The sequence below is a fragment of the Chinchilla lanigera genome, unplaced genomic scaffold, assembly GCF_000276665.1.
Source record: "Chinchilla lanigera isolate Chin_1 unplaced genomic scaffold, ChiLan1.0 scaffold00099, whole genome shotgun sequence".
Classification (NCBI taxonomy): domain Eukaryota; kingdom Metazoa; phylum Chordata; class Mammalia; order Rodentia; family Chinchillidae; genus Chinchilla; species Chinchilla lanigera.
Genome location: NW_004955500.1, coordinates 4,557,638 through 4,568,290, shown reverse-complemented (window position 1 = coordinate 4,568,290; position 10,653 = coordinate 4,557,638). Strand labels below are relative to the sequence as shown.

The 10,653-nt window shown below is 46.3% G+C and overlaps 1 protein-coding gene across 5 annotated transcripts in view; it reads right to left on the bottom strand.

Annotated features, from left to right (window-relative positions):
* Nucleotides 1-10,653, bottom strand: part of Ano6 (anoctamin 6) — a 190,321-nt gene that overhangs the window by 84,344 nt on the left and 95,324 nt on the right. The window lies entirely within an intron of this gene.

The following is a 10,653-nucleotide window of genomic DNA, read 5'->3' as shown; positions in this document are numbered from 1 at the left end:
AAAAGAAGAAAAATATAAGATCTAACACCATTGATGAAAACTTCATCCTATATTCTAATTTTTAATCATTTTTCATGATTTCTCTCTAGACCTCAACACTTTTAAAGCAGTACAATTTTATTCCTTAACAAATGCCACAAAATGCATTCCTTATACACAAAAACCAGTAATCGCTGATGTTTGCCCTCAAATCCACCAATAATGTGCTCTCATTCACAGCAAACCAATTTTTAATGTTGTTGAAAAGTAGCAACAAGTTAAATAATTAATGTAGAGCATAAAAGACGACTGCATGAAAATAAAGAAAAAAAAAACGGGAGCACAGCACACAGGTCTAATATAATTCAAAACAATCTCTATTGTCATACAGATCTGGACAGAAGTAGCTTAATTTACTCTGAAGATGGGTCTGTGTTCTCACATAACTTGTCAGAATGCTTACATTACTTTGTTGTTGCTTAAGAACCAGATTGCTTTTTAGCTGATAAGTAATATTTTTTTTAAATTTCACTTTCCTCCATTTAAAAATGATGGGAACCTGCATTTTGCCATCGTTTGATGAAACCACTTGTGTGGTTTGTTCATTAAACACAATTAATGCCCCTCTGTATTCAGTATCAATTAGCACAAAAATCACCTTATTTCATAACCACACCACTTCCCTCTGTGCTTCACACTTTTAGAAGAGGTATTTTTTGCAACACATATAAAACTGGTACTTGTTACGTCTTTCTTCTCTCCCTCCAAGGGTGTGTGAAAGCTGACTGCGAGCAACTCCCGACAGAACAAATTATTCCACATACAGGAGGGACGCTGCTGGTGGGACTCATCCCAGCACCTCCAGCCCAGCTCTCCTCACCAGGCGGGGTGTGACTCTGTCTTCGCACTTTTCCTATCCAGGGCGCTGAACACGCAGGAAAATAGGACACATCGATGCCTTAGGCTGATGCCTTTATCCAATTGTTTCATTTGCTATGTTGGTTATGTAAAACAAATAAACACTAAGAGTCTTTCAAGCTATATAAAAATGCTAAGCCCTGTCTATCTCATTCTGGCCATGGAGTTCCTTAGGCGCCTTTAATTTATCTTCCTTTCAAATGCTGGTGACAAGCAGGTTGGCTACTAAAGGGAAACTGTGTGTGGAAGGGGGAAAACAGGGTAATTTCTCGGGATGGCAAAAGAAAGCAGAGTAGGGTGAAACATAGAAAATCCTGGTTGTATTCGCAGGTATCTGAAAAGGGGGAAAACAGGGTAATTTCTCGGGATGGCAAAAGGAAGCAGAGTAGGGTGAAACATAGAAAATCCTGGTCGTATTCGCAGACATCTGAAAAGTGGACAATAAGCAACGCGTTCTGCGTAGCCTTTGGTGGAATCCAGCAGGCACTTGTAGGTGTGGACTTCTTCAGAAATAGACCCGGGATGAGAATCACATCTGCGCTGGGCTCCAAGCACAGTCCTTGGGGCTGGGGATTTAGCTCAGCGGCACAGCGCCTGCCTGGCAAACGTGAGGTTGTGAGTTCGATTCCTGGTACCGGAAACCACGCCCACCTCCCCCACCACCACCCCGCAAAAGGCACAGTCCTTGTGCGGCCGCTGCATGGTGGCACAGGCTGTGGTTAGCTCCCAAGTGCTCTCCACGTGCGCCCCTTGTGTGCGCCGAAGGCAAGGCTCTTGTTTGGAGGAAAACTTTAACGTGCTGGCAGGAGCTTGCTGTGTGAAGAAAGTAGGTCAAGCTCTGCTATGATACTAGCAGAATGCAATGCCAGGGAAAGACTGCCAAGCTCCAGCTGCGATCAAATCCAAGTTTCTCATCCTTTGGCAGAAAACAATTCTACCCGGCAATTATGAAGAAGGCAGAAGCTAAAAGCTGGGCTGTACAGAATATGTAACAAGAAAGAGAAGTGATCTAACCAAGAAGACCTGGTGCAGGAACAAAAACACCTATTTAAAAAAGGACGGGGACTAGTGCTTTTCAGTATTAAAGTTCCACTGCAGACCAAACTCATGCAACTGGACCCCAAATGACAGACAACTGAGTAATAATTATTCCTTTGCTCAAGGTTTACATCGTCTGGAGGAAGTAAAATTTTAACACTTTCTGAACATAAATACTGGTAATCTTCTTGAAATGACTGATAAATCAGAGATGGATTGTTCTAGTCCTGGCCTATATCCATGCCCTCTGTCTGTGTCTACTCAGATTTTGTTTTTCTTTGTTTGTTTGTTTGTTTTCCAGTACCGGGAATCGAACTCACGACTTTGCGCTTGCCAGGCAGGCGCTGTGCCGCTGAGCTAAATCCCCAGCCCCATCTACTCAGATTTTGATCCTGGGTTTCTTCCACTGAGTCAAATGGCACCAAGACGAAACACCCCGAAAAATTTCAAACCCACTTGTTCCTGTTTAGCCGCTTAAATTTAAAAATACTGAAAGATAAAGTTTAAAATCGATCAAGTAAAATCGTTTTGGAGATCAGAGCTTATGTTTTGGCTCCTGCCTTCCCACTGGGAAATTAATCCTTACGGTCAGCAGGGTAATTTACCGTTACCCTAAAGGTCTTGGAAAATGCCATCAATGCTAATGCAATAAGTAAAAGTCGCTCGTCTTTAATGCATCTCCTTTCTTTCTAGAAAAAATAACAAGGAAACGTCTAATCACAAGTTGGAGTCTGTAATACACTCAGTCTGCTTATACGCATTTGCCCCTGGTCCTGAGGACACCACATCCCGCTCGCCAGCATTCACTTATTTTCCAGGGGCCGTCTGACCTGACGCTGTACTGTAAGTTAAGTTAGGACTACGTATGTTTCTGTCATTACATCAAAGTAAGCAAAAACAGCACCGCCACCCAGCGCAGAATGGGCAGCTCTGCCTCTGACTCCTTGGCTTTGACCCGGCACCCTGGAGAAGCAAGCAGAATGCCTGGTCTGAGCAAGGGGACATCGGGCAGGAGCCCGGCTGAGGAGGGCAGGAAAGGGACCGAGGAAAAGGAGGTCCGAGGAAAAGGAGGTCCGAGGCCATTCAGCCCAGCGATGTTTTCTAGGCTTCCCCCGCCCCTTAGCTGGCGCCACTCCTCCTTTTAATTGTTCCTTCAACAAAAGGAACCCCAAAGCCAGGATTTTTCTTACTCTAAGCTGGCCGCAAATGCACACAGCAGAATTACTCTGCCCGGTGCTAGTGTGAAGTGAAGAACACGGAAGGGGTTTCTGTTTTGTTTTGCTACTGGTAAGGAAGCATCCAGCGGGTAGCAGCCCTGTGCCCGGAGCCGGGGCAGAGAGACCTCCAGGACTGCAGGGCGGCGGCTGAGGAACGCGTCCTGGGGGAAGAGAAACTCCTCCAAAGATGGGCACTGTTCTCGAGCGGCTGCTTGGCGGGTAAATAGCACGTAAGCGGCCTCGCACCCAGAACCAGCAGCGGTCTTTCCCAGAATATGACGCTGTGTTAGGGAAGGGGAACTACAAGGTGGAGATCTGTCTTCCGGGGAGGGAGGCGAGGGCTGGGGTGGGCGAGGGCCTGCGCACGGCCACCTGTGTCTCCCACATGCCAGCTAGGGTGTGCCGGGCCAGCAGTCCCCCATCAGCACTCCCGCAAATCCCAGACACCGGTGCTAGGACTCTGTGAGTTCCCAAAATGCCTTGCTTCTCAACATCTGTCCAGGCTCACACTTCACATATTTTTTTTTTTTGATACCCGGAATCGAACTCAGGACCTTGTGCTTGCCAGGCAGGCGCTTGTGCCACTGAGCTATATCCCCAGCCCAGGCTCACATTTTACAAACGTCTCCACAAACGAGGATCCTCTACAAAGGATCCTCGACCCGATGGGAAACTTCATTTCCCACTTCATTTTGGAAGAATCGTATCTAATTGTTAAAAATGCTACACTGAAATGATCTGTTCACGATCTGCATAAAAAGCAGTCATGGTGGAATCTTTGCTCTCCAACTCTTATTTCAGGCTGCCTGCAATGTGTCCTGGATAGCAAGTGACGACGACTGGGTCTCCAGACCTTCCTTCCAAAGGGCCTGAGAGCGGGGCGTATTCCAGGCTCATCTGAGTTCATGGTTTTGACCTTTATACACCAAGCTGTCAGAAAAGTTTATTATTTAACAAGAATAGTTAAGAACTTACATTATGGGGGCAGGAGTAAAACCTTTTATGTAAATACTCAGGTCTCAGAAAACCTAAAACATAACCACATTTCCTTCACATGCCACGTAGTTTTGAGTAACATACAATTCTTCAGTATTTTTCCTAACTAAAACAGAGCTCAGGCCCACTCATGGTGTAAGTCATACGTGAAACCCTTTTCCCTTTGCACAGTTATGTATGCAAAGATACTGTAGGGAGGAGAGAGACCAGGGCAGGTTTTATTGTGACAAAATGCAAATTGCAAAGAAAAACGCCAAAACTTGAGCCAGAACAGCAGCCAAGAACGGTAGGGGTGGGCAGGCCGAAATCAGGGGTGGGAGAAAAAGGAAGCAATGCACTAGTGACAGGGATGCAGAGAAGAACAGAGCCTCGCTGGGGAGTCATACGGAACTTGTTCCTGACCAGAGCAGGCATTCAGGAATGCGTTGGCGGCAAAGAAGTACCCCGGGAAGGGAGACTATTCACAGAGGGAGCGTCCTGAGGCGAAGACCTCATATCTGGCTCAGAGTCCAGCGTGTGAGGCTGTTCCAAGCACAGCCCTTCGTGGTGACTCTGCGACAACTCAGACGCTTCTGCACAAATCAGACCGTCTCCCTCCTTTAGAAGCCACCCGGGTCACTTCTGAAAGCCAGTGGCCAGGCCTTGCTCACCTGGAATTCCCTGCTGGGCCTCTGTATGCAGCAAGAGCTCAAGTTTACCTTTTTCTTAAGACTATAGAATGGCTTTTTTGTGGAGAGAAAATTAATATATATTCAACACTGGAAAATTCTGAACATACAGAACAGTATCAAGGAAAAAATAGAAGTCATCTGTAGCCCCATCTTCCAGCGACGAGCTGAGGTTCTTTAATATTTGGAAGTAATCCTTCCCCTCCACAGGCCCGTGCACGCATTCACAAAATGCCTCGGCACAACACATACTGCTTCATAAACACCGGACGTCTTTCTAGCTGTGCATAAAGCTCTGCGTCGTCACATGTAATAGCTGCAGTATAATTTAGTTAAACAGCTCCTCCAGTGTCAACAGAGAAGCTGCTTGCAGTTTTCCACTTTCATAAACATGGCTGCAAACCCCCCTTGCGCACATGTATATGTGTGCATGTTCAATTACGTTTCCATTAGGCTAAATTCTGGAAGTGGAATTTAAGTGCCAGGGCCTTTGAAATGCTTCTGATACGGAGGCCGCTTAAGTGTCACCAAAAACACTTTATAAAATCGACACATCCATCGCAGGCCTTGCCCCAACCTCAGTGACTAACAGTCCTTCCACTTCGACCCGAATCATAGTCAAAATCATGGCATTTTTTCCATGTGTACCTTTTCACTAGAGAGTGCTAACATTATCGCTATGGGCCTGCCCAAAGGAATCGCTGCTTTTTGCACAATGCCTACTGCTACCCTTGACTTAATCAAACTATTCAACCAGTTGTGAGTGGGCTCTTTTGCATTTTTTTTTTGTTGTTGTTGTTTGTTTGTTTTCTCCAGTAAGCAGGAATCGAACTCACAACCTTGCGCTTGCCAGGCAGGCGCTGTGCCGCTGAGCTAAATCCCCAGCCCCTCCTGCGTTTTACTGATGAGATTCTAAGACCACACAGGGAGAGCGCTGAGGGTATAAAAGGCGCACAGGACAGACTTACAGGACTCCGGGTAGTTCCACGCGGACCCTGGTGACTAAAAGAAGAACGGCTAGGTGGGGGGAGGGCACCGACGCCTCTTCAAAGCCGGCACTCGGTGTGAGACGTGCAGGGAAGGGTCAGGAGGAGGTCCTCCGCATCCGTGAACGTGTGCACCAAGCAATCGAGACCTGACTCAAAACCACCAGGGACCCGGTACCCACACGAACAAGCGGAACATGCTGCCCGCTAGGACACCTTTGGAGGCGGTGCGACAGGCTGTGGTTACAGAACAGGGCATAATTCATAAGGTGACCTTAAAGCACTCATCTGTACCAAACACACCCCAAAAGGAAAGGGGAGAATACTCCAGGGCACCGTCGGCCAGCCCAGGGCCCAGCAATGTGGGCATTCTCTCTGCGACGTGGACATTTAACTGGAAGGTGCTGTGCTAGTTCTAAGTCACTACTCACCGCCTGCCGGTCTGTTACGGGTTATAGGTCACCGGCACAACTACCGACAGCGGTTACGTGTGGCGACTCCCATTTCTCTACATTCTGAACCTATTTTACTTATTTGGCTTCTGGTGATTTCTGTTGGAAGTTAAAATTGATGTACAAATTCTTAAAAGAAACAGTCTATTTTATCCTGGTAAATGACTACGACCAGTTCGATGTACATCCGCTGGGTGTTTGGTGGATATTATTTTTCTTCCTTCAATTCAAAAACTGGTTTATAAGAATGGCTACTCTCTGCGGTACGAAAATGAGAATGCACAGATGTTGCCAAAGTGCACGGGCAAACCTACCTGTGTACACACGTGTGTACACACACACACACACACAGATGACTCATTTAAAACACTATAAACATAAACAGCAAACCAAAAGGCAGACAACAGGAAGCAGGGAGACTGATCTTTCTCAGATGGGAAGGGGAGTCAAGAGGTGCGGGGCGGGGCCAGGGAGGGGAGGGACAGGAGGTGAAAGGGGTCAGGATGTGTGACAGACACGCAGCAACTCCACACAGGAAGAGAAACAAGATGTACTGTAGACGTGTACCCAAACACGCCAGGGGAACCAAGGGGGGGAAGGCATGAAGAAAGGAATCAAGGTGTTCTTTTGTGCATTACCAGCTGCACACAAGGACTGCCAACACGGTGTATTACACACATGCACTAAGAAAAGAAATTTTTTTCAAAAAGACAAAACTCTTCTGTCAATTTTTTTGGATTATTCAAGAAAGGCTCTGAACAAATGAGCTTTCAGATACATTTTATGCCATTATTTATTCCTTCTGGGCATTTAATTTGTTTGTTTGGTTTTTTGGGGGGAGGTAGCGGGAATCGAACTCAGGACCTTGTGCCTGCCAGGAAAGCACTTGTGCCACTGAGCTATATCCCCAGCCCCACTTTATGCAATTCAAAATGGTCACTTTATCTTTTTTGTGCTTGAAAATTCTTAAATATAGTATATGGCATTTTTATATCTTAGAAGAAGATAATGAAACCAACTTAAGCTAAACTTATTGTCATTTAGGAAGTAAAAATGAAGGGAATCCAAAATAAAAACAGAAGATCTTGATTTTGATGTCTAGCATATTTGGGTTCAAAGCTCAGCTCTGCCACATACAAGTAGCCATGTGATTTTTTTGTGTATGTCTTCCCTTTAAAACTGAACGCGCTCATTTGTAAAAAGAGGGAAATCATAGGAAGCACGGCATAGTTATTGTTAAGACTAAGCAAGAGGGTACACTCAAGCAACAGCGCGAAGCTGGTACACAGTGAAGGCTCAGCACGTGCGACAGCTCCTCGCGAGCCCTGCCGGGTTGGGCGGTCACACTCCGTTCCGCCAGGAGCTTCCACGGCACTGTGCTCTCTCCCCTGCCTGTGCTGAGGCTACCAACGGTCACTTCCTTTAGCTGTCAATCTACCATCTCGAGTAGGTACTGTACTACCCTGGCACTTGCCGCTTCTGATCAACTTTGAACGGGAACCAGATTAACTGAAGTTTTCAAATTTCTTGGAATTTAGGCCACAGCCCTTGGTGCTGGATGTCAGAAGCTTCTGCGCTCTCGTCAGGTCTGAGGGAAGTGTAGCTCGAGTGGGGAAGCACAAAGGGTTATTAATGTTACCGTTAAATTGCATCCTTCCCCCCCCTCAAAGAGAGACGACCTGGCACCAACAAAAAGAATATGGCAAGATTAATGAATTTTTTTTGTACTGGGAATCGAACATGGGACCTTGTACTTGCCAGGCAGGAGCTTATGCCGCTGAGCTATATCCCCGACCCAAGATTAGTGAAATTACTCACAAGGCAAGAGCAGGAGGGAAGGAGAAAATGTACTGACCATCGGGACAACTCTAATCACCGTGGATCTCAGCATGGAAAGAGGACAAAGCCTCCTAAGAGGAGGGCAAAAGGCAAATGTATGTAGCAACAGTTTCGGTACCAGAAACAGTGGAAGTCTTCGGTGTGACGTTTTACAGAACCGGCCGTTTTTGTCCATGTCCCTAACAGTGCTCTTGGCAAACGGGGCTCATCAGACGTAACGCACAGCAGAGACCCTCAGCCTTTTCATCCTGAGCCCTCACTGCACCCACTGCGCAAGCTGCCGACCGCACTTCCATCTGCACCCCCCAGTCTGCGCCTCCCCTGCTAACCAGATCACAGCACCCCCGGCTCCAGAGCGTGCAGGAGCCTGCTCGCTGACTGCCCTTACACCCCGCCTTCGCACGCAGGTCCCGGAACCTACGTACGCGGAAGTCACAGCAAGGGTCCCGGCCCTTACGTTCCTCCTAGCGACTTCTGGAAAAGTCCAAACGTTTCAACTGCGCACCTAGGGTACCCCTAATCTGATTATCGTCTGCATTTCATAAACCGTTACTCCCTGTTCCAACCCTCCGGCCCAGCAGCCCTTCTCGCAGGGCTCTGCCCTGTCTCGCTCGCTCCAGCCTCTCCTCCTCTGCCTCTGGGACTTGCGCTTCCCACATCTCAGCTCCCTTCCCAGACCGGCTCAGTCCTTCCCTCCACAGCCTTCTGAGCAAGCCGGTTTGGGGGTTCTTTACCCCATGCTGTAACACCGTCTGTGCCAACGCACCTGTGCTCTGTGCACCTCCGGGGTTCCTGCGCTTTTCTTTGGGCGGGGGCACAAGCGCAAAGTGTTTTATAACACCATGGCGCTACCTGGCTTTTTCTGGTTATGTTAACATCTGTAATGACCGGCACAAGCTGCTAGGGGTTTATTAGCTTGGCTCAGGGCAGCCACCAACTCTACGAGCAGTCGCTGTCCACCACCATCTCCCAGCAAAAACAAAACGTCACCTCATTTGAGAATGTTCTTGCCAGGTGCAGTAGCACACGCCTGTAATCCCAGCCCTTAGGAAGCTGAAGCAGGAGGACTGCTGCGGGTTTGGAGCCAGCCTGGGCTACATAGTGAGACCCTGTGTCAGAAAACAAACAAATAACGTTCTTGGTGAAGCTCACCGTACGAGTCTTGGGCCTTGAGTGCATGATTATTTAATATTCTGTGTGAAGATAAGCAAGCACCCACGAGTGACGCGCTCTGAAGTGTGACGATTACTTCCAGGAAACGTGCTTGCGTAGTTTCTGAGCTCTGTACTGAAATAGCTCCCGTCCCCAGTGAAACATTTTTACTGGACCAACAACGGACATAAAATGTGGGTCAATAGACGTACGGAGGCTTTGAAATATTCTCTCTTTTCCACCTATCTATGTGTATAAGACTAGGACATCTTGCTAAGACTAGAACATTGTGGCGTATTTCAACCCATACATATACTGTAACTTTTAACTACAGAAGCAAAAATGGGAACCTGTTTTTTTTAGAGCAGGGCAGTAATGGGGACTGAACCCAGGACCTTCTCACTGAGCTACACCCCCGCCCCCGCCTTCTTTACTTTATATTCTGAGACAAGCTCTCACTAAATTGCCCAGGCTGGGCTCCAGTTTGCAATCTTCCTGCCTCAGCTTCCCAGAGTGCTGAGATTACAGCCATGTACCACCACACTTTGCTCGGCTGTCTTTTCTTAAGGAGATTTACAAAATACATAAAATAATGCCACTCTTCCTGCTAAATTTTTGTTTAAGGAAACAGTTATTTTGCATAAAAGATGGCTATTACTGTGCATTACCATTAAAATATTAATATGAATTATTACTGGATTTATCAGTCACACTAACATGAACTAGTATTTTTCAAATTTCTCAGTTTAAGTTCTTATATAGTGAGTATCAATAGGTAAACCTGCTAGGAAAAAAAAGTTCTTTGGGGTCTACTTTGGGTGACAAGTAAGGATATAAAGTTTAGAACTGTGAATCTATACCATTCATCTGGCTTTAATTTTGCATATATAAATTATATATGTGTTATATAATATCACTTCATGTGTACACACTATCTCTTATCACATACATGTACACATATCATTCGTATACATATAGCGTACACATTATATACATCTAATGATATGTACATAATGTAATGTAATACATATATACATATGATGACATCATCTGTATACGTAACATTGTTTGTATCTCCTTACAATACTGAGGGAGACATTTTTGTTTATAACTAATAACAACACTTAGGAAATATCTGAATTGACTTGAGGTAATGCATTCAAGTCAAAGTATTTAATGTAACCCTTCCACTGGAATTGTATAAATAGTCTGCCAAAATCAATGAGAAAGGCCCAATTGGGTTTGGGAAGGCTGCTCCAGACGCTTAGAAAACTGGAGACTCCGTTCCACCCCAATGCAATTGTCAGTTTCTATATTCCTTTAAGGCTCTCCACGGCTACGCTGGTTTTCCTCAAGTACCTGCCCTTGTTTTGTGCCCTCCCCCTCCTCCCTCTCCTCCCCCTCCTCC